Source organism: Rhea pennata, chromosome 27, assembly GCF_028389875.1.
Source record: "Rhea pennata isolate bPtePen1 chromosome 27, bPtePen1.pri, whole genome shotgun sequence".
NCBI classification, from domain to species: Eukaryota; Metazoa; Chordata; class Aves; order Rheiformes; family Rheidae; genus Rhea; species Rhea pennata.
In genome coordinates, this window is record NC_084689.1 from 3,854,018 (window position 1) to 3,877,606 (window position 23,589).

At 50.1% G+C, this 23,589-nt stretch overlaps 1 protein-coding gene across 1 annotated transcript in view; it reads right to left on the bottom strand.

Annotated features, from left to right (window-relative positions):
- Positions 1 to 22,941, bottom strand: part of CTXN1 (cortexin 1) — a 37,644-nt gene extending 14,703 nt beyond the window's left edge. The window contains exon 1 of the mRNA XM_062596297.1: positions 22,854 to 22,941. The gene's annotated coding sequence lies outside the window, so the exon portion shown is untranslated. The remainder of the gene's footprint in view (positions 1 to 22,853) is intronic.
- Positions 22,942 to 23,589: the final 648 nt, after the last annotated feature.

Consider the following 23,589-nt stretch of genomic DNA (forward strand, 5'->3'; position numbering starts at 1 on the left):
AACTCCAATTGCTCTAACGTTTTTGTCTTGATTTTCCCCTCCTTAAGTCTCTGTTATAAAGTACATGCCTGCAGGAGCTACTATGTAGGGCATTTCCCAAACTGCCCTCACTTCTTACAAGGGTTTCAGATTTGAAAGGTAACCTCCTGACATAGATTTCATTTGCTACTGCAAACAAAGTTGCATAAGTCCCGGGGAAACACAGGACACAAGTTCTCAGAAGCACATGGCAGACTCCGGCATTTAGAAATATTGACCCTACCAGCACTTCAGAGCACTGATTTAATACTGCACCACAGCCTGCACAGTCACTGCCCCAGCTAGACACCTCAAGGGGTGGTTCAGGCTTTAGATTATGCTGACCTAATTGTACCATGGAGGCAGCAAGGCAGTTTGTTCTATGTGGACTTAAAGGTCTTAATAATTAAATGGAGTTCAGCCTTTGCATTATCGCAGAACTCGGCAAAGCACTTTTGAAAGAAATAGCAGAGTGTTTCTCTAATCAAAAATCTATTCACCTATGAAATGCAATAAATCTCAAAAAGGGATCTAAGCACTTTTTTTTTTAGTGCTGACACAGTGATATTGTGAAATATTGCGGTGGTTGCACTGGATAAAACCCTGTGGCATGAAATGTTTTTGCCTTTGAAGACAGTGACTGCAAATGCATATTTGGATGCTTTAGTTCAAAGCAAACACAGTCACCCATGTAAGATGAAAATCATTATTCATGCAGTTTTCACCAATTAAAGATTTTAATATATCTGCCAATGGCAGTTAACTTTAAGAAAATAAACTTCTGACTTTACTTATTGTGAGATTGGATTACAGTGAGCGTAGCTGCTGCTTCAGAAGGACTGGAAGATTTAGGCAAGTTTCTAATCTCTCGGGCAATCTGGAGGGCAACGGTCTGGACTGTTGTGGGATGCCAAGAAGTGAAGAAGTGAGCCAGTTCAAATGCACTGACTTTCCTTCTTCATCCTCTAATACTAGCTGGGCTCATGGCACAAGCCCGTCATCTTTCCTGGAAAGTGTTCAGCACTGACCTGAACCTTCCTGCTGAAGGCTGAGGCCACCTTTCTCAACGTGCTTGGGTGACAATGAGGGAAGAGAGTGTACTTTCCATGGCTAATCCAGAGCACTTGGGAGCAGCTGACTCCTTCATAATGTCACCTGATGAAGCAGAGAATTACACCTCATTACTTTTTGCTGTGAGCTGAGTTCAGCTTTGCAACGCTATTATGGATAACATGAATGGTGCTTTACAGTTGACCTGTTCTTTGATATCTGTAAGTATTAAAAACTCTCCACAAAGCCTTCAGGCCCCAGCAGCTACCAAGAGCTCCCTTAACCATTTCACAGATGGTGAATAGATGATACTGAGTATTCTGCTGCACCAGAACCTCATTGTTCCCAAACACCTTCACCTTCTAGAGCATAATGCTCTGCCGGGAGCGACTTTGTCGCCTTCTGAAGTGGACCCTCCTTTGGCAAAAAGATCCATCAGACTCAGCACAATCAAAGCTGAAGGAGACTTTCCTGCAACCCTCAGAGGGTGGTGGGACCCCTAGTGAGGCAGAGAAGTGACTTTGCTCTCCTTTGCACTGAGCAGCAATGCCAAGATGTGGGCAGGTCCTTAGCAGCTGCTGGATGAAGACCCCCAAATCCACAGCTAAGGAGTGTTACTGAAGTTGCCAGATCAAGCACTTGGAAGCCAAGATTTGCCAGACAGAAGGTTGCCTCAGCCACTTTATTTAGGCTCCCTTCTGCAATTGCATTATGATACAGCAATTAATGGCACAGTCACTATTTCTTGCCATGCCTGGGCAGCTGTTCAACGTCTCTCCTTATCTTCTTTATTTAGTATTTGGCTGCCTCATGCTCCATCCAAACCTGCTTCGAATATAACACTGTGAAACTCCTTGCCATTTCTATGCTGGATTCAAGCTCCAGGAGTATTGATGAATCACTGTCCCAGACCCACAGGAGACTAAAGGGATTCTGATTTCCCCAGACAGGCATGAAAGCTAAGCTGAAAGACAAAACTGACATTTGCACAAGAAGCCACAAAGAATTGCAGATACTTTGGTTGAGTTTGAGTGCCTGGGTGCGAGGACTCAGCACCAACGAATGAATGTGCCCAGGACAGAGCATGAAGACAGCAAACAAGTTTTCGGATAAGTTTGTTGCTGACTTCAGTCTCATCTTATCAGATGGATTAGTTAATATTTTCTCACCATAAACAAATGTGGGCCAATTAAAAGGCAATCATCCCTGTGTTTCAAGTTCTATTTATGACACAGGGGTTCTGTTTGCAACAAGAAGGAAAGAATTATGTTTCCTCCCATTTCATTTAAGTCAAAATTTTCCTTCCAGAAAATTCACCGTGTGGTAGACACACAGCAAGATCTGGTAAACAGGTAGACCAGGGCTGAGTGACAAGCAGTCAAAATGTGATTTTTAAAATGAAGACAATTGGGCAGCACTAGGTCTACAAGAGCCAGGGGAATGAGAAGAGATCTGACCTTTTTACCCCAAATCAAGGGCATCTTCTTCCTTCCCTCCACTCCCTCTCTACCCCCTACTCCCTCACCCTGCAATGGTCAAAAACCTTCTCACTTTCAGGTCAGTTTTATCATTACAAGTTCCCCAGATGGATGCTCAAACTTGGTGGTGACAAAGGACCTTTCTTTCCTTCAAGGCACAAGCATGTGGCCTCAGGCAGGATGGGGAACTGGGCTGACCCCATCTGTCCCACAGCCTGCAGAAACCACACGGACCTCAGCAATGATTCAGTTTCCCCAGGGGAGTGGCAAAGGTAGAGGACTGTGAATTACCCCAGTGTTGCCAGGGCTCTGCTGTCAGTCCAGAGTCCTGCTAGGATCTTACTCATAGGGGTAGACCTCCATTATGGATGTTCCTGAATGGGTCTTGCAGACATGGTCTAGCTTTGCTCCTCCTCACAAAGCCCTGGAGGTGGTACAGACCTCCGCTGAAATCAGGAGCAATTGCTCAAAACATTTGGCCACATATATGAGATATCTGTGGAAATGATGGAGTCTAGTGGTGTTGGGGAAACAGAGTTTAGGAGCATCACATCTTGGCTTTGGGTCATTTCATGATTTTGCTTTTGTTGTGGGAAAACACATCGTCAAGGTGAGCCCTTCGTTCCCCTCAGTGACACTATGTTGTAGAGGCTTATTTACTGTGAGAATTGTCACAGGCCCTTGGGACCCAGTAACTGCCAGGACCATCATACTAGGAGCTCTCTGCAGCCAGCAGAGACAGTCCCGCCAGAAGACCATCCAGGCAGTGAGACAAACTCCTAGGGCTTGGCCCAAACACTGGATCAGGGATTCTGAGCTCCAAAAATCTGCAAAAAGCAGCCTAGTTTTTAAGTGGCTCTCGCATAACATCTCTCAGTGTCACCTCTGCAAGCAGGCAAGCCCTGAGGAAATGGGCCTTGCATGAAAGGCTTGGTTACTTACCACTGTGTTGCAGGGCAGAGAGGGTGCTTGCTTGCCCCAAGTTAATTAGTGTGAATCATTAAATAAAATGTCCCCTTCCTGACTTCAGCCTGTGTTAGTGAAATAGCTCTATCAAAGAAGCCTTGTCAGGAGGCAAGATGTGTCTTTCTGCTGGGATTATGTAGCTGTGGAATTATCCCTTGCATTTGACAAGATCAATTAATTACTTCAAAGTCATTTGCAGTAATAAATTAACTTCTCTTCTTTCCTCCCTGTTGAGCCAGAGTGTAGCTACTGAGTAAATAGAAGCTTCTAGGCAGACACACAGCATGCAGCTTGTGACCCCAATGGCCAGAATCTGAGACAGTTGAAGGGTGGAGTTTGCTCCCTGGAGATCTCTGCTGGAGCCTCTCTGCTCACAGTTCAGTTAGCCGAGTCTCATGCTGTACATGTGCAATTGCAGTCTAGACATATAGGAAGTTGGGCCCTTCGTGACCGAAGTCTTAGGGCTCCCTGTCCGCTGTCCCTCACTGTTACAGCTGAGAAGGAGGTCCTGTAGCAATAGCTTCCAAGGGTCAGGTAGCATAAACAAACACAGGGAGTGTTCTTTTTTTTTTGCCATAGGTCTCCACAGGCAGACCTCGTGTCAAGGCTAAGAGAGTTGTGTCCTTGATCCATCCTCAAAGGTGCTCTGCACTTAGTGAGATACATCTGTCTGGCTCTGAAAATGGTTCTCTCGAACCCAGGCCCAGATACTTGCAAAGGGTGCAGCATCCAAAAAGTAACATGAATTTCAGCACATACATTCAAATGACTTGTCAGTTTGGGTGACATGGAGGCTCAGGATCACAAATTGTGTTGACATCTTCACTAGGACACATTAATCTGGTCATGGACAACTCATGTAGAGAGTCTAGTGATAAAGAGAAGCATTCCCTGAGCAAGCTTTTTCTGAAAGAATTTGTCACCATCGATCAATTGCTGTTAGAGTTATTTCCTAAAACTGCATCATCCCTAAAACTGCACAAAAGTAATGTGTTTTCTTCAAACTCTTTAACATGCTGTTCTCCTTGATTTAAAGTCTGTTGGACTATATTTTCTTAGAACATTATTAATTCAGATTCTGGCTCTGACGTGAAGGAGTGAGATGCCTCTAGAGCCTGTTATTTGGGAATGAAAGAAGGAAAGGGGAGATAGAAGGGCTTAGGCAGCAAAAAGTATCTCAGCATAACTCCATGCTGGGAATAAGCAAAGGTTATCTGCATCTTGCACATTTCCTACACTCTTCTTCACACCTACGTCTTTTGACCATTCCAGGATAATCCAACTCCAGTGCTCCCCAGAGATCTTCCACCCAAGACTATATAAATGTATTTTACTCTCTTCAACTGTCTGACTTGCAAATTGGGCTCTGGGGCCAGGGCAGTATCCCTCTGAAACTTCACTAAGCTCAATCGCTGGCACACTGGACAGCAGCCATCTCCAGCCCCTCAGGAAATCTTGCCAGCCCTTGTAAACACCTAATGGTTAAACGAACCTTTCCTTCACAGCAGCACCTCGGAGCTCCATGGTGAGGAAGCTTATGCTTTTAGCCAGGCTTCGTGCCATGAGCTGTGGTAACATCTCACCAGAGTCTCCAGCTTCAGCATCCATGTCTGCTGAGCATAGAGGTGTATGAATGAAAGCCTGGGGGAGGAGCTGGGTCCAGTGCTGGAACTGGTATAAAAGCTGCTCACCTCATTCACCATGACTGGGCAGGAGCTGTGCCAGAGGCCTGACACTGCTACAGAATCAGACTATCCTCCTCTGCAAGCACTGTCTAGTCCTATCCTGGGTCAGTGCTGCTAGCCACCATTTATCAGCGTCCTGTAGACGAGAACATGCAAGGAGATGCATGTTTCAACCCACACTCTGCCACAAGAAGGTGGAGCTGATCATTGCAGAGCCTGACCAAATCACTAAGGCAATGCTCTCAAGACCTTTTAGGCATGAAAGGTTCATCATGTCCGACCAGCTGCCCTAGGATCCTCACTGCTACTTTGTTAATGTGCTAACTGGTCAGCTTGAATAGCAACAGGAGTTTCTCAAACTGCAGGTGGGAAGACCTAGCTATATATAGTGCCCCTTTCACTGCCATGGAAAGGAAAAGACCAGCCCTTGAAATCACCAGGTCCTCGCTGTCACATCTCCCATTGTGAGAAGAGGAAACCCTAACAGGGCTTGATAAAACCTCACCAGCATAACAGGGACCCTTCAGCATCCCACAGGCTTGCAGAAAGGGGGGTGAGAGACTCCCTGGTGAGAACAAAATGAGACAAGGTGTCTTTTGAACAGCAGTTTTCAGAAAGCAAAAGGTTGATCTGTAACAGGGTTCATAGCATGAGTCTAAATTCTGATCAGTCAAACCGTGAGTCAAGGCACACTGTACCCCTTGCTGTTGCCCATCCCACTAGCCCTGCAGTCCCATTTAGAGCATCTGCAGCTGGCAGCACACTTGGATGTTCCTACCTTGAGCTAATTCTGGATTATCCCATTCCAACGTTTGAGACCAATCTGCACTCCAAACACTTGTCAGCAAGTCTAAGGCACTTGGGAGCATAAAACAGATGCTGACAACTTAGCTGACAACATTGTAGCACTGAAACTGCAAATGGAGATGGTCACAGGGGAAAAGAAACCACCCTGCTTTTGTTCCAGGGCTGAATATACAAAGCACTAGGAAAAACACCTTGTCCAGAAGAAGTCACGTCTCTCCCAAGGGTCTGCCAGTACTACAGCAGCATTGTGTTCTTCAACGGCTGCACCTCTGCTGAGAGAATGCAGCTGCACGTGCAAGTGCAGGGTGGGTCAGTACAAGATGCACCAGCCGTGACCAAGGACTCCAGAGCAGGAGGACTTCAAACACAGCAGCAAACTGCTGGCCCCGTGCTGTCTGGCTCTCACAAACCTTGCCCTCACCCTTGTGCCCTCCCCACCTGGGTTTTCAGCTCTCTTCCCATGTGGTTAGTGGCAGGTGAAGGAGGGCAACAAATATCCTGCTCTCTGGCCTGATAGGTGAGTTGCTGCTGTGCACACTCCGTATGTTCCAGCAAAGTGGCTTGGACAGTAGCCAGAATGGAGAAGATAAGAAGCAGATGTAACCTCAGCAGAATGGGAACCAGGGACACAATTAGAATGAGTATCTCAATAATTAAACTCCCCCTAATGAGTGTGCTGTCAAGGAAGGTCTCTGCCACTACAGCGCAGGTGAGGAACTGATGCAATACTCTTACCACAGAGCTGAACTTTACTTTCTGTGCTCCCAGGAGCTCTCTAAAGCAATTCCTTTGACAGAGCTTCCAAGACACGAGCTTACAGTGCTGGACTCAGCCCTTCAGGTTACAATCCCAGCTGGCCTACAGCGGTCGTAGCTCTTGGGAGGAGAGTGAGAGATGGCTCCATTTCAAAGGAACACCTTGAACACAAGAGCAAGAACGATGCATACTCAAAGCACTGTGGGAAAACTGGCTTCCCCACAGCAGCAATGAGATGTTCCCTCAGCTGGCCCTCTTTGAGTGAGGGAGGATATGAGGACAAGGGGGAAGTAAGACCAGATCCAGTGAACTTAGCAGATGAGTGCATCCAAAGACAGGAACAAAACTAGGTTCTGCTCAGTCTCTGGCAGAATACAGCCAAAATACAGATGGAGAAAAGAGCTCCTTTGGAAGGTGAAATGAGAGAGCAGCAAAAAAGCAAAGACACGGTGCCAGAGCTGAAGGGCTGTGTGATCTCTAGATGGAGTTAGTAGAGAAAAGTCTGGGCTGAGAGCTGCTGGGAAGTAGATCAGAGCTGTGAGAGAAAAACTGTTCATCAGCTGCAAGGGTCCTGCTGTGTTCAGAACCAGGACTGTGCACACAGCTTGTAAGTGATGAGGACTTCATTGCAGAAACACCAACATGTAAGTGATTTTATCTCTTAAAGAAAACAGTCCACCACCCACCTCCCCCAGCAACTTAGTTATAAGGGATAGCAGTCCGTAAGACTAACCTGGTTATGACTTTCAACACAGTCTCCAAGAACTCAGACAATCAGTGAAAGCCTCCAGAAGTGCCACTGCTGTGGGACAAAGTGCAGCAGCACTGTGATCAGGACCAACTTTCCTGCCCTTTTCGGAATTCACAGGCACTTCTTTGCTGACAGTCCAAGAGGGTGGAAAGCAAACTGCCTCATGCAAAAATTGCTGCATACAGCACTTAAAAGACAGTCATTATCCCAGAGCTCTGATTATCACTTAATGTAAGGAAATGACACAGCTGAACAGAAACTGGCAGGCTAACATGAACAATTAGCTGATTCCTTTACTAAACTGGAACCTCAGTCAGCAAAAAGCCCCTTCCAGGCCCCTTTCTGGGCTACAGGTACCCATATTTTCCACTGTAAACCACTTTCTGAATCTGGGAGGGGATGTAAGGACAGGACAAGAGTACATATGGGGATAGGGCTGCTATCCTGAGACACCCCATTGATCTGAAATATGTTTCAGCCTGATGGCAGGCAAGCATTTCCACATGTACATTCTCCGAATGAAACACTCCTATTGTTAACAGGAACAAAACATTTAATTTCAGCACTAAACATTTCAATAAAATGTATTAAGCAGACCCCTGCCATTTTAATTAACATTTGAAATGGATTGTTTTCATCTGGGAATGAAAACAGCATTTTTTTTTCTTAATATGAACATTTTCCCATGGAAAATAGCGACCAAAACACTAGCTTCTACCAGTTACACTAACAATATAAGGCAGCCTGGACAGCCGGCTCAGCCGCAGACACCCAGTCTCCTGCCGTGTTCCTTTGAGTCTGCCTTGCCACACATCTAACTGCACCACAAGTTCTTTGGGACTGGGACTGCTGCTCACAACAAGCTTAAGCAAACCCCATCACATCAGTTCCAATCTCAGCTGGGGCTGCTGGACAGGCTTGTTCTAGAGCTAGAGGTGAACTCACCTTCACCATGGAAGTCCTGAGTTGTTTGAGGCCAGACGGGTGATTCTGAGTGGGGCACAGAGTAGACAGACATGCTGGCACTACATCACTTCCATGGCCTGTCACCAGGCTGGCAGTGGTTGCACACGATATACCCAGTCCTGGCAACATGATAAATGGCTGCCCATGGAATAGTAAGGCATTGGCCTGGAGATCATCACCTCAAAGGCTACCACTTGCTTGAAAAGGTCTACGCTAGCATCTCAAAGGGAGCAAAGGCCACCTTTTCCCATAGCGCGGGGACACACGTGACTCATAGACCTCAGAGAGGGGACACAGCAAGTTTGCCCTGCAGAGCCCCAGCCTTGCTTCGGCCTTGTGAAAGCGGCCTGTCTCCCTCCTAGTCTCAAAAGCTAGGAGTGAATCATTTGAAGAAGCTGTGTATTGAACTAACACCGAGTGAGGATGCATGACTAGGAATGTGCAACTCCTTAGGAACATTTATTGACAAGTCAAAAGAAGCAAGACCTGTGCATGTCCCTTAAGTTCCCTTAAGAAAAGCTGGAAAACAGTTGTTATTTCTTGGAGTTCGTGTGCATTCCCCTTTCCACACACGCATATTCCCTTCCTTTTCCAATATAAAAATCTCCCATCGTGTCTCATTGCCTCCTGAGCGATCCTTCCCATCAAATCCAGATCTAAGGGGGAGTGAAATGACCTTCTGCCCTCTTTGTTACTCCCAACTTGGAAACATCTTTTTGGGTGCTGTGTACCACTTTTCTCCCCAGGACATGTGAAGCCCTGTCCTTGTGCTGTGCACTACATGCAGTCCAAGACCATATGCAGTGAGCAAGCATGTAAATGCAGGTGCAGCAAAGGTTGGCACTTGGGGCACCTTCTGCAGGGAAATGCAAGGAGGAACATGGTGAACAGAGCCAGGCATTCTCCACAGAGACCCTCCGCAGGTACTCTGTGCTGCTTAATTTTTCTGGAATTAGCATTTTTCCTTTTGTTTCTAATAGCCATTAAACGAAAGTGGGGAACATGCCTTCCATCAGCACAAACATAGGGATAAAAGTTTACAAAATAACTGCTGAAAGAGGGCAGGACTGCTTATGTGTTATGCAAACAATACACAGAAATGCTGACTAATTCTTATAAGATGGCATGTAATTGTATTATGTTTAATTAGCAATTAAATGACTTGGTAATTTCTCGCATTTAAATAGTAATATAAGTACAAACAATGCAAAGCAAATCAGGCCTTTAACATTTAATTACCAGGCATTCCTATGAATTATTTAGTGACTAGGCAAATATACTACTTGAAAGAAAACCATGGGTGCTACTAGGAGATTTTAAATCATCCCTTGGACCGGATTGCTGCCCTACCTGGCATTGCACATGTGGAACGGTACGCACGGCAGTGCCTGGGCATTTCTGTGGATGACGGAGCTGAATTTTCCAGAATAACTATGCAGTTTGCCTGTAAACACGCCAGTGCTCTGTTAGCCACCCTACAGCCTGCCCTCTATGAGGGTTACGCTGAGCTCAGCTTCCTTGCTGTCTTCCACCTACGTGGCTCTGGAAGGCATCATATCTGCAGCTAGCACCACCAATTACACAGGCTACCCTAGAGCTATCTGAAATGGAGAGGCAATTTTCAGGAAGGTTTTAAATGAGGAACACCCTGGACTCATGAAATCACAGGGACCTCTGGGAACCATTCAGCCCCAGCACTCAAATAAGTCCAAGGATGCTCAGACCAGTCAATTACTTTGTTAAAACACAGATGAAGGGGATTTTCACAGAACTCCTTTTCTTTTTTTTTTTTTTTTTTTTTTTTTTTTTTTTTTTGCTAGTGAGTATCTCACTCATACCTAACCTAAATCTCATTGTCTCCAAATTAAACTGATCTCATTAAACTTCTCATCTTGTCCCAGCAGATGCAAAGAACAATTGATCATTTTATAATGCCTCCGTGTCTGGGAAAAGTTCCATTCCCTCCCTTTGCTGATCTAACTCAGCTTGTTCTTTCAGCCCTCCTTGTCCTTCCTAACTCTCTCAAGTGTTACTGCTCCCTCCAGTGAAGCGGGAGCAGTGTTGAGAACACATGTGGCTTTGCAGGGAGATCACAGAGAGCTACATTTTGGGCCAGGGAACCACAGTCAGCCAGCAGAAGCTCTTCTAGGGCTTCCTGCTCCCACCCTTCAACATGGCTTCTTAGGTTAGATGCAGAGCATATTGATGAGGTCTACACTAGTGTGAGACAACCAAGAGAAGCATCCCAACACATACCAGACTATGCAGAGCCTGCTGGCTGGAAGGGAGGCTGGCTCTGCTCTGCCTGGGATACAGCCAGGCCAGGTTGGAGTGTGCTGCCTTGTGCAGTAGGAGAGACAATTTGTGTTTAGGTCAGTCAGAGGGGGAAGAAGTGGAGCCTGGCAGGGTCTGTCCTGGGGTTGAAATTGGATCATTTCTAGACAAGCCTTTTGCTTATATAGTAGCATCAGCACCAAACCTGAGTGCCTGCCAGGCAGTGTGGTCGGCAGCAGCTCCAATTTCAGAGGGAAATGGAGAATATTAACCACACACAGAGGCAGACTTAAATTAATGTGTTTTCCCTTGGGTAGTACCCTCCACCTTGTCCATAGATGCATGTCTCCACATTGGCCAACATTTTCCTGAGCACTTGAATTACTCAAGCCTGGCTGGCAAGGTAGCCCAAAGGCTGCTTTACCCCAGGCTGTTCCACATATCTGACCCAGCACCGGCAACACACGAAACCATCCCCTTTTGCTGCTCTCGACTTCCCACCTGCCAGTAGGCAGGACAGTGGCTTAATGCCCATGCAGGAGAGGAACAGGGAGGAACTGCACAAACTGCCTTTCCTAGCAAGGACTGTGCCTTCCCACACCTCATTCAAGGCAACGCTAAACAAGGGCTGTGACAGAGCCAGTTCCAGGGAGTTTCTGTGCTCAGTGACAAGGAACCTGGGACTGGAAGGGACCCAAGAACCAGCCAGTCTGGCCTGATGCAATCAAAGGTTGTACAAACCCTTCCAGAAACACATCACACTCTGTCAAACCCATCTCCACCTCTTTTCCCCAAGGCTGTTCCAAAACCCTATGGTTGGATGGGCTGGTTTCCAGCCATAAGATATTCATGGCTAGGATATGATACTTGCTCTTCTGTCAACACCAGCCCTTGCCTACAACCCCAGCTTATACCCCTGCACATTTTAGATGGGGATCTGAGCTCCTCTTTGCCCTTATTTCACTAAGCAAAATATCTTTAGCATCTTCTGTCCTGAGCCTGGCTCTCCTCTGTTCTTTTTCCTCAGGCCTTTCTATCTCCCAGCTCCATGGTCTCAAATTACTCTGCATTTCATTTTAACATCCACAGCTACACCAAGCCTGCATGAGGCAGAGCTGGTTCTAAGAGTCAAATTTCCAGGAGCCAGGCCACCATTCCAGCCCAGGGCTGCTGCTGACCCTTCTGCCACTTGCTGTGTCCCACGTATCAGATGGGCTCCAGATAGAGCCACTGTGGTCTTGAGCACAAGGACATGTGCTAAGTGAGCCCCACCAGTGCCTGTTCCCTGCTTCCTGCAGAGCATAGCTTGGAAGTCCATGTCATCCACTGGCATCGCTGATATCCACATAACATCTAAAATATCACTTGGGACTCCTATCAGCTAGCAGAATCTGGAATGGCAGGCACCCAAGGCCATTTCTCCTCCTACCCATACCAGGTCCGGGTGCTGGCAGCCCACAACTGCTCCTGGCCATGCTGGGTTATGAACATCCACAGCTCAGGACATGGCTGCATTCCACCCTCAACTGGCCAAGGCCCTGAGCGACCTGATCTGACTTTGAAGCCAGTCCTGTTCTGAGCAGGAGGTTGGATTAGAGACTTGAGAGGTCCCTCCTAACCTGCCACTTTCAATGAAGTGCCACCACTTTCCCCTGGAGACAGAGCAGAGATGCCAGATTGAACCCAGGACTCCAGGTATTAAATTCACAAAGTTGCTGCTGTCCAAATGAGAAGTCAAGGACTAATGTTGGGGAGGACACTCCCAGTTATTCCAGTGGAGACAGTTCTATTTTCAGCTCAGCTCCTGCTAAACCCAGAAAGGACAAACGGACACGAAAGGAATAGCACCACACAGGGGACAAACTGCACAGCAGGATATACCTAGAGAGAGGCAAATTGATGGAATAGCATCCAAGAAGATGAGAGCTTCCTTTGCCAAGGGACTGACACTACTTTCAAACCCAGTCTCCCCATAGAATAATAAATCTGAAGGAAGAATGAAGTTTTCAAATGTCAGACTGGGCTAATTGTTCTCATCAAGTGTGATCAAAGGAGGAATAGCAAACACCTTGCCTTTGTAAGCTGAATACTCCAGGATTTATCTCTCCCCAGAGAGAAGAAGCAGGAGACAGAGAGGGGAAAACTGAAGTTACAGACAACCTTGCTGGAATCAGTCTGCCTAAGGCACCTACCCTGGCCTCTCCCATAAAGCACCACAACAGTTAACAGACCTGTAAATTTTGGAGACAAGGGCTGCCCAGTCAAACTTCAGCCCCCTTGGAGGCTCTTAATTGAAAGAATATCCCTCCATATCTTTACAGGCTAATGCATGACTTTGCAGGACCCTACAGAGGAGCTGAGGAACTCAAGCAGGCAACAAAAGCAGTCCCAGAACAGACCTCTTGTGCAGCAGTGACAAAACATCTCCCGTCAGCTGAAATAGGCTGATAAAAATGCAGATCAATTCCAGGGCCAGGTCTCCAGCTCGTGTAAATCAATGCTGTTCCCGTGACTGAAGCAGTTGCTACTAACTCAAACTAATGTTATCTAACATCAACACCAGGAGACACAAAGCTGCAGGAAGCCAGGGTATCCTATTTCTGCTCCCCTCAGGGAAGCTGCAAATCAAAACTCATTTCCATCACAGTTCTCAGCATCTGAGGCACTCCTCCATCCCAAACTAGATTTCAACAAGCAACAAACTAGGCACGTAGACTCAAGAACTGGGAGTTACTGGTGGATTGAGGTGGCTGCTCCGGGATAATTGAGCCTGCTGTATCTAACAAGCAGCTCCAGAGCCTGCTGTGCCTGCATGAGAACCTAGCTGCAAGAAGAACAGAGCCAGAGGCTCGTAATTCTGTGATTCTGTGAAGGAATATCTCCAGAACTTGAGCCTCAAACAACAGAGATGGCCCAAATCCTTTCAGTCCATGGGGAGCCACACACACACTTCTGCCTCTCCACATCCAATGTGTCAGCCATGCTACATAACAAGTCAGTTCAGGTCACAGACCTGGCAGAAAGCTATCAATTGCTGTCCTCCAGCCTAGTGAACAGCAGAGCAACAGGCAGGACCAGCAAAGGGAGTTAAAACTGCCCATCTGCTGCAACAAGCCGTTAGATCTGTATAGCGGGGAAGGAGCCACATTCAGTGGAGACCTGTGACTTGCCTTGGGCAACAGCTAGCTCAGTTCTCACTGAGCAAGGCTCCAGCACAGTGCCAGGTATATAAGCTCATGGGGCAGCGCTGGTCCCGCAGCCACCTGCCAGACTCCTTTTGCTAATTGCACAAGGTCTCCTGTGCCAGGACTCTCTGTGCCTTCCCAGTGCCAAGCACTCATCACTGTTTCTTTTGCTGAGTTTACTTCCCTAGTCACGTAACAGCTGAGAAATGCATCTCCATGCTTATTCCTGGAAGTATGTCAGCATACCAGGAAAGGTGGCTGATCTGAGTGCTCTGAGACTGTTCTGTCTGGAAAAGAGAGTCACAGCCTAGAGCCGTGTGGTCCCTACCCCAAACACTAGCACCTCCATTAAAAGGACTTGGCTGATGGGGATAAAGTGCTCTGCCCTGTGATCAACTGAGCTCTGGAGAGCATTACTGACTCCAGCTCTCATCTACACTGCTCCTAAGTAGCTCTGATGTGCACTGCCAGCTCCAAGGTACCTTCACTCAGTCATAGGACATATCCCTGGTACTGGGTAGACTCTCGGCTCCAACGAGCCCAAAGCTGCAAGAAGAGCAGCTCAGCTCATGAATGTCCGCTATCATCTATGCCAGCCTCACCAAGCAAAAACAGGCTGGAAGAAAGGTCTGCTGGTGTGACTGTATCCACAGTAGCAGCTCTCAATCGTGACCCACCTCACCCATTGGTTTGCTGTGGGAGCTGACACTTTCCCCCAGTCTCGACAGGTGACTCCATGCACTCCTGCCCTGGAATGAGGATGATCTTATGGCTGGACGCTGAGAATGGCTGTCTGCTCCATATCTCTCCCCAGCAGAGCGCAGGCTGTCAGAGATTGTCCTTTGCAGCAGTCCTTGTTCCCCACATGAGACAGAGCTGCACTGATTGCTCTTTCCTCTCCCAGGAACACGGCCAGCCCTGGAGAACCTCTTCACTTCTGCTGGAGGAGAGGTGCTCCAAGCTACTGAGGTGCACTAGAGGAACCAGGGAGAAGAGAACACCTAATATACTGCTGGCCAAAGTTAGAAGCACACGAATGAATCTGGGTCCTGCCCAAGCAGGAGTTAAACACTGCATTGCATTCTTTAAGAACGGTTACAGAACACAGGGGAGTCTGCTCCCGATTAAAACCAGCTCTGTGATCGGTTGCCACTCCAAGCAGATCTTTTCCCAGACTGCAGAATCAGAGAGGCAATGAAGTGGTGACCCCTGCTCTGCCCTTCTTGTGGTGATCAGCAGGCATTACCTTCCATCTGGCTTATGGCCAGGGAGCTCCCTCCCTTCAGTGCTGCATTACAAGGAAGTCCTTACCCATCTCATATCAACAGAGTCCAGCTCTCACCACAAACACCCTGTACGGACAAAGCAAGAGCCAGCAGGGACGTTGCCTCCAATACAGTCCTATTAGAGGCAGGGAAGATAATATAGGATACACCAAACAGTCTCCAACCTTTTTAATCACGTTGTTCCTCTAACTGATGTTCCTCTGTAGGGGGGCCAGGCAAACACTTTCTCTCGTGCTTGCCTTTGCCCACCGCACAGCCACTGCAAGTCATACGCTGCTTCTTCCCTGCCACAGGTACATTGACCTCAGTGACACAGTGCCCGTGTGTTAGGCAAAGAGGCCTGGTGGCCCTCTGCCAGTGGCGAGGGAAGGAAAGATCAGTTGGTTGCTGTGGGAAGGAGGCCTGAGGCAAGCAGTGGATCAGCATGTGGATTAGCAGTGGGAGCCTGCTCCAGGCAGAGGGAGAGAAGGATGGGGGAGGGGGAGAGGGAAAATGCAATAAAAGGGAAGACTTTGAAACAGGAAAGGAAAAGTTACCCTGCATTGCTCACCTTCCTGGGCCTTAATCCCTTCATTAATACACAAGCCTAATACAATTAAAGACAAGCTCTCCCAAACCTGCAGTGCAGACTGTCTGCACCAACAAAGGATCCCATGAATTCATCTCTGCATTTACCAGTATCTCCCAAGCTGAGAAGTATTTCCCATGTGCTGCAGTTCAGTGGGGCTGTTTCCAAGCAGCTGCCCCCCGCAATCAGGGACTGAGTGCTGAGAAGAGGTCCCTGCATCGAGGAGGCTCAGCTACAAGAGGTCTCCAGGGCAAGCAAGGCTGGAGTTCGCTATACACAAGCAGCAGGAGCAAGGGCACAGGCAATGCAGAAGGAGTCACCAATGCCAGGAGAGAGCATGCCATGGGAATGGGCCAGGACAAATAAAGGAGGTTGTGAGGAGCGGGCTGTCTTATCTCTGCCTGCATCCTACATCTTCCCCAGTGGAACCCTGCACTGTTACCGGGACTCTAAACATCACTGCAACACAAACAGCAAAAAGCAGCATATTACGGCAGAGGAACAGCTCTTTGGGACAGCCCTACCCAGCCTTGTGGGCCCAGTGACACTGCAAGATCTGGCACAATTTACTGGAAGGCTTATCCCAGCCCAAAGCCAGCACCCTTGACTCTTGTCGAAATACCTTCCCACAGTCCCTGCTTCTTGCCGGGAGGGGGATTGTTTCACGCCCCTCCTTACAAAAACATCACATATTCAGCAAGCACAATTCCCAGTAACTTAGGCAACGGCCTTCCTCAGCTGACGGTTGACTGTGCCAACAACTCTGCCGCTTCTAGAATTTGTACAAAACACCAGCAGTCTCTAGGCTCTTGCCCTGCCCAAAGAGTGCAAGCCTCCCTGTCCCTCCCAGCTGCATGGACACAGCTGGCCAAGTCCATTGATGTTGTCAGGGGCTATAAACAAGACACTGCTCAGTATTTACAGACCATAGGCAGTGCTGAGATTGTGAGTTTGCAGCAACAAGTGTGGTTCTGTAGTCACCCCCACACATAAGCAGAGAGCAGCATGAACCAGACCTGTGATGTATAAACGAGACTGCAGGAAAGGGAGAGATGCAACAAGATCTGCAAGACAGTGAAGTGTTGTGGACTTCCCCGTTTTCACCTTAACTCCATGAGCATGGTGAACTCGGGGGCCAGCGTCACCCCAAGATCTCATACCCTGTGGTTAGAGCCTTCATCCTGCGGCCCCTCGGGGTGGGGGTCCACGCAGGGGCTCAACAGCACAGCAAAGCTTGAGACGATGAGGATGGGATAACTGCCTCTGGACACGCTGCTGAGCTGGATGCAACCATGCATGTACGCACTGCCACAAACGCATACGCACGTCCTTACGGGCGTGCATATCTGTCTGTGTGCCTTGCCTGCCCCTGCTCATATGTGCACTGAAGAGCAGTGAATGTCTCTGCTTCTCCCTGAAGGCTGTTTATCCATTTATTATTGCTGTTCTTGGCCTATCACTTTCTGGTTTATTATCCCCTTGGATTTATTTCTTTATTTTATTTAATGCACTGAAGAATTGATATGCTCAGAGCATCGGCACATAGAGACGCTTTCAGAGCCACCTTGCCAGCTCATTGTGCTGGCTGCAGTGGCAGGTCTGGCTTGCTGTTGCTGCCTGGAGCAGGCAGCCGGGGTAGGAGAGCTGCTGTGATGGGGACAGGCCGTCATTGTCATGAGAAGCAGCCACATCCAGCCACCCACCCTCAGTGACAGGGCTACAGGGATGATGCCTGTTGTGGAGGCAGTCAGACACCATGGAGATGAGGAGTGTGAGGGATATAACCTATGGTGAGAAACACCTCCAGTCTCCTTTCTTAGCGAAACAGCTTGTGAAGTAACTGCTCTTTGCAGAGGACCGAAAGGCTTGGAGATGAAACGAGGCAGTTAGTCCAAGTTTACAAACCAAAGCTGATACCACCACAGATCTTGGGAAGAAAATCAGACAAGTAGGTCCCATAGGTTCCACAGGTGAGTGAAATAAGCCATCTTAGGATCTCTTACAGCATTAAGTCCTATGTCTCTGTGGGTCCCCAGAGATCTGTGCTCACTTCCATCGCTTCACTCCTCCCTTCTGGGGGGAGTCCACCTCTGAACTCAGATCAGTCTGGGAGAATCTTACGTTAAGCAGAGGACTGCCTCAGTCTCAGATGTACCAAGAGTCACCTGGATCCACCACCACCTCCGCACCCTCCCCCCTCCAGCCAACTCTTGCACCAGGAAAACCAGAAAAACTGCAGAGACAGGGTGAGGCAAGGCTTAGCCCTTTATGGCAACAGCAGGACCATAAAGCAGAAGGTGTGGGCTCCCTTGGCTCATGCTTCTGGCACAGACAACAGCCAACCTGCTGCTTCTGCCAGTTCCCAGGAACTGTAAAAGCTGGTGCTTTAGTAGCAGTACTGTCTCCAGGTAGTAGGAATATCAGCTCTCATAACGAAAGGGAGGATTTCATGCTTGGGGCAAAAAGCGTGATCCCAGCAGCCTCAAGTTGCAGGCCCTGCTTGGACTGCTTCGGTGGACAAAGAGATTTTTAAGCATACCTCAGGATTTCTAGACTAGTGATATTTGATCCTTGGGTTTGGTCATGTTGCAACCCTGACTCCCATCAGCACTCACACTCTCTACCTTCCCATGGTGATGTCTCTGATCAGGGATGGACAACATGGTCAGCCTAATGGAGGCATGCATCCCCTCACAAGCAACCTGCCAATCAGTGTACCCAGATATGGTGTCTGGAACCAAAGTTCAGAAGGCACCACAAGACTAACACAGCCAGCCCAGGACTGCCAGCTCTGACTCTTTGTGCGTCCAGATCCCTGCTCTCCTACCCTGTTCCCCACACACCATGGAGGAAAAGTTCCTCCAGGCAAAGGGCTCTGACCACTTGGAAGCTTACATTATGGAGCACATTATGGCAAGAAAAGCTGACAGCAATGTGCTGCAGCTAGAGCCAGAGCCTGCCTGTCCCCCAGGAGGTGGGCACAGCCTACAAGCCCATATCCAAGAACCCTAGCTCTGATCAAAGGCTAGGCCAGGTGTCAGTCAGGATGCACAGACTGCCACAGAGGCAAGGCTCACGGTGAGGTGCGGGTGCTAGGACACCTTCAGTCCTGTCCATGGAGTAAATCACCCTCCAGGTGTGAGATTAGGAATATGGATCTGGAAGGGGTCTCTGGCCACCTGTTACCATGCCTTGTAATCCCTCCTGGAAGCAGCATGCTTCAGTCATTAAGTAGTCAACAGCCACTCTGACTGGAGGCTGCTCGAGTCCCACTGAAGAACCTGAATATGGGACAAGCAGCATGGCTGCTATGCCGACATGGTAGAGGCAGGCTGGCATCTCCAGTATCTCTGGATCCTAGAGATATAGCAACTGCTAACAAGGGTCTGGGTACTTTAGCAGATGGATCTAGCAGCCAGAAGAGAGTCAAGTCTGAACCCAGCCCTCACCCCACTTCCCAGATGCTGTGGGGCCAAAGAAGGGGCTTCCTGTCCTGAGACAGCAACAAAACCATGGAGCCAGGCTGCAGGAGGGAGATACGGGGAGAGACTGCCAGGAGAGGCAGTGCTTGGAGAAGGTGTATCATTGCTAGCCCACTCTCCCGTTCTCCTGGAAGGCTGCAAGGCTAAATGGCCAGCAGCAAATCCATGGGGTAGGAGCATGTTTCAGCTTTAGCAGGGGAAGCACAAAAAAGAATTGGCCCAGTGTCAACATGCAGCAAAGGATCAAAGTGGACAATAAACATGCCTGAAGCTCAGCAAAGCTCTCTGCTTTAATATCAGTGAAATGGCAATCAGTTGAGAAGGGAAAAGGACCAGACAGCAGTTTGAGTAGCCAGAGCACAGGCTGAAAGGAGATTACCAGTCAGTTGGGGTGGGACACACCAGAACAGAGAAGGGTTGCGCCAGTCCCTGGTGTTCACTGCTTTCCTGGCACACACAGACCCTAAGACTTGCCCAAGAATTTGGTCTGCTTCTCTCCACAGTGTGGTCAAAAGGACCTCAGGGCAAAGGTGGGCAGCAGGTCTGAGACTGATCTTCTCCTGAAAAGAGCCCACAGGCTTGAGAGCCATGAGCAGGGCACTGCAGACAGCAAGAGATCCCAGCCCAGCACCAGGACAGCTGGGAACAGCCTGGCCGGGGGAGATCAGGGATGCAGATCCCTGGAGGCTCAACCATTTCAGACCCAAGTTACAGGTCAGGTTACCACAGCTCCTTTCTGGAAGGCAGCAGCTCCTTACATATGTGCTCCTGCTGTAGGCTGCTCAATAGCCTCCTTAGACTGCTCTCTGGAGTCTCTGGTTCTGGTGCCTGGTTCTGTCTCCTGGCCCCATGCCCTGAGAGCAGCCAGCCCCCTGCTACCCTCTATCCATCTGTGAGCCCTCTTCATTTGTCTTCACGCCTTTAATGTGTTAGTTAAAGGAAGCAGCTCTGCACTCAAAGCTGGAAGGAAACAACCTAATGGCCATTAAGTTTCCTTTCAGAATATTAGATTACAGATCCATCAATTTTACTTTGCAGGAATATTTGCAGTAAAATCAGAGCAGCTCCTGGGTGTCTGACAGCCCAACAATGTTTTCTTCCTAGGAGCAGCTGTTTCAAAAACACTTTGACTCAGGATTTACTGACAGTTGGCAATGTGAAGTAGTTCAAAGCCATGAGACAAAGGATGTCACCCATTTCTGTCACCCATATCAGCTTCCATGTGGCTTCAGTCACAAAGCCAATAGCACAGGCCTGCTGGTATGCCCCTCTGGCTTTCCAGCATCTGCCCACAGCCTGCTGTTATTCCAGCTCTCTCCTCTCCACGCTCACTGAGGAAGCCCTGGTCTCTGGTATACAGCCCACTCCATCCTGTCCAAGGACCAAGGACTGGGAAGACTTCCCCAGCAGTGCTGTAGACGGCACAGCAGAGCTGGTCAAGCACTGGAGAAATAAACATCTTTCTCTGGCAGAACCACAGTGAGCAAGGCAGAGAGATTTGCCTGCACTGCCCTGTCAAGGCCACCTTCAACAGGTGAATGGCAAGTTGATGAGCGCAGCCCAAGCCACTACCAGGATGACCAGGCCTGGAGAGCTGGTGAGCAGGCAGGCAGCAAGGCAGAGGCTGAACATCTCCAGAGCAGTACCACACTCCTTTCAGGCAGACCTGCAAGTTGGACCTTTTATCAAAGAAATGTGCTTACAGATAGCCAAGTCAGCCCTGGCTCTTCCTTCTCATCCTCGAACCAGAGCCACGGGGAGCAGTTCTGGGCACATGTCCCACAGGGCTAGGGCTCAGGGAAGAGCACAGACCTGCCCAGAGACTTGCATATCTCCTGCCAGCTAGGAGCAAGCCAAAGCTGAGTTGCTAAAGGCAAGACCAGAGGTACGACACAACAGAACCTACTTCCATCTAGTCCACCTATCAGAACAACCTGCTGGCACCCAGGGCTGCACGTATCTTCCCCATCACCCAGCCACTTTTTCCAGTTCCATGTACTAACCTCACCACAGCACTGCCAGAACCAATCATGAAGTAAAATAAGATGATGTTTGCAACCGTGCCACCTCCTGGATGCAGAAGCAGCAGGTTCGTAGTGATATTAACAACAAAGACCACTACCAGGCTGCTTTTTTATCCTGCAGTGTCTTGCCCACCTAGCCCCAAACTGAGTGTTTCTCAGACAAGTTCCTGCTGGGTGCAGTGCACAGTTCTGGTTCTGCTTTGGCACAGTTCAAGATTTGTGCCTCAAACTGACAGATATTGAACTGGACAAAGCGAGCAGATGCTGGGCTTTGGGTGCCCTGTCACAGCACCACAGCCTCGTTTGGGGTCACAAGGTGCTTGCAACGCACAGGGATGGGACCTGTCAAGCAGAGAGAACCAAAGCCATTCTTTTCCAAATACTGCAAACAGGTCTGCTCTGCCCTCCTAAGGAGCTAAAAAGCTTTTGGACAGATTTATTGGAAACAATAACAGCTGCGAGTATGCAGTACCTCTCCAGGAATGGTAGAAAGTTGAAGCTAGGAGTCAAGCGCTGGGAAGCCTGTAGCTCTCAGAGATCCACCCTTGCCGTACAGCAGCTTTTCTCTCCATATTTAACTCGAGACTCTGCACCAAAAACTGCCTGTGGCAAGCCCAGTCTTCCCACTTGCCTTCCCAGGAGTTGGGAGAGCTGAATTGCACCTGCCGTAAGCAGGGCTTCACTGACACTGCTGCTGGAGAGGTCCCACAGCTCTGACTCTTCCCATGGGGGCTGCGGTTTAAACTTCACCAGCTCCTTCCTGGGGATGACTGTTTGGCCTCTTGCTTTACTCTAAGGCTCTGTGCCGTTCTCCCCCGCTTCCACAGAAACCCAGAGCTTCCAAGGCAGAAATCAAGCCAATTTAATTCAAAAGTTTCTCGATTTCACATAGCCTTTCCAGACACAGAGGGCAGGCATTTTCCAAGGCCCTTCAGTACAAGGGTCTCTTTCACAGACCCCTGTCACTTCCCACTATGAGAACTCTAAAATCATCAGCTCCTCAGCAGCTGCAGAATTTCCCCATTTCCATTTTTTTCCCTTCCCCAAATGCCTATACAAATTGCCTAATTTAGCAGCGGGGTTTCTTCCAAACATCGATTTTTCCCTCCCCTGCCCCGAACCATCACCGACCTCGGGGAGAGCCGGCACCCCCAGAGACCCCCCCACACACACACACACGCTTCCTCGGGGCCCCCTCTCTGCAGGGCGCCCGGGAGGTGGCCGATGCCGCCGGGAGACGCAGCCGGCGGCGGAGGCGGCTCAGCCCGCAGCGGCGAGCGGGGCTCGGGCTCGGGCTCCTCGGGGGAGAGCGCGGATCGCGCCCGCCCCGCCCGGCCGCGGGGGCTCTCCCCGGCGCGCCGCCCCTGCGGAGCCGCTGCCGGGCGGCGCCCTGCGCTGCCGGGCCGGGCCGGGCACCGCCGAGACCCCCGCTGCGCCGCCGCCCCACGCCCGGTCTCCTCCCTCCTCCCGTTCCCCCCCGGCCACAGCGCGATCAAACTTTCCGGGACCCCCCCGGCCACCCCCGCCCGGTGCCCGCGGCGGCTCCCCCCTGCTCACCTGAGCTCCGGGCTGCAGGCGGGGGCCGCGGCCGCCCGGCGCTTCCCATGCGGAGCAGCCCCGCTCCGGCCGCCCAGCGGCGCAGCCTCCCCGGCTAGGGGCGGCGGCGGCGGCGGCGGCGGCGGCACCCCCCGGCCCCGGCCCCGGCCCCGGCCCCGGCCCCGGCCCCGGCTCCTCCCGCAGCCGAGAGCCGCCGCGGGCGCTTGCGGGGCCGGGGTTTGAATTCGTCCAGCCCTCCCTGATTGGGCTGCGGAGACCGGGGGGGGCCGGGGCGTGGGGAGGCTCCGGGGAGGGGCCTGGGCGTGTGCTGAGGAGGGGGCCGGGGGGCGATGCGGAGGTGCGGGGGATGCGGGGGCCGGGGATGTGCAGGGGGAGGTGGCACCACATTGCGGGGGAGGAGAGCGGGATGCAGGGGGAGGTGGTACCACGGCAGAGGGCAGGGGGGAGGCAGGGGCAGGAGGGCCGTGGGGATACAGAGGGCCGTGGGAAATGCAGCAAAGGGGGGTGTGCTACCGCGGGGGTGTGCGAGGGGTGCGGTACCGCGGGGGGCCGTGGGGATGCAGGGGGCTGTGGTACCACCGGGGGCTGTGGGGATGCAGGGGGCCACGGAGAACGTTTTGGTGTGGCATGACAGGACGATCTTAGGGATACAGGGGAGATGGAGGATGCAAGGAGGAGCAGTACCACAGTGTGTCAGCGGGGATGAGGTGGCAGGGGTGCCAGGGGGATGCAGAGT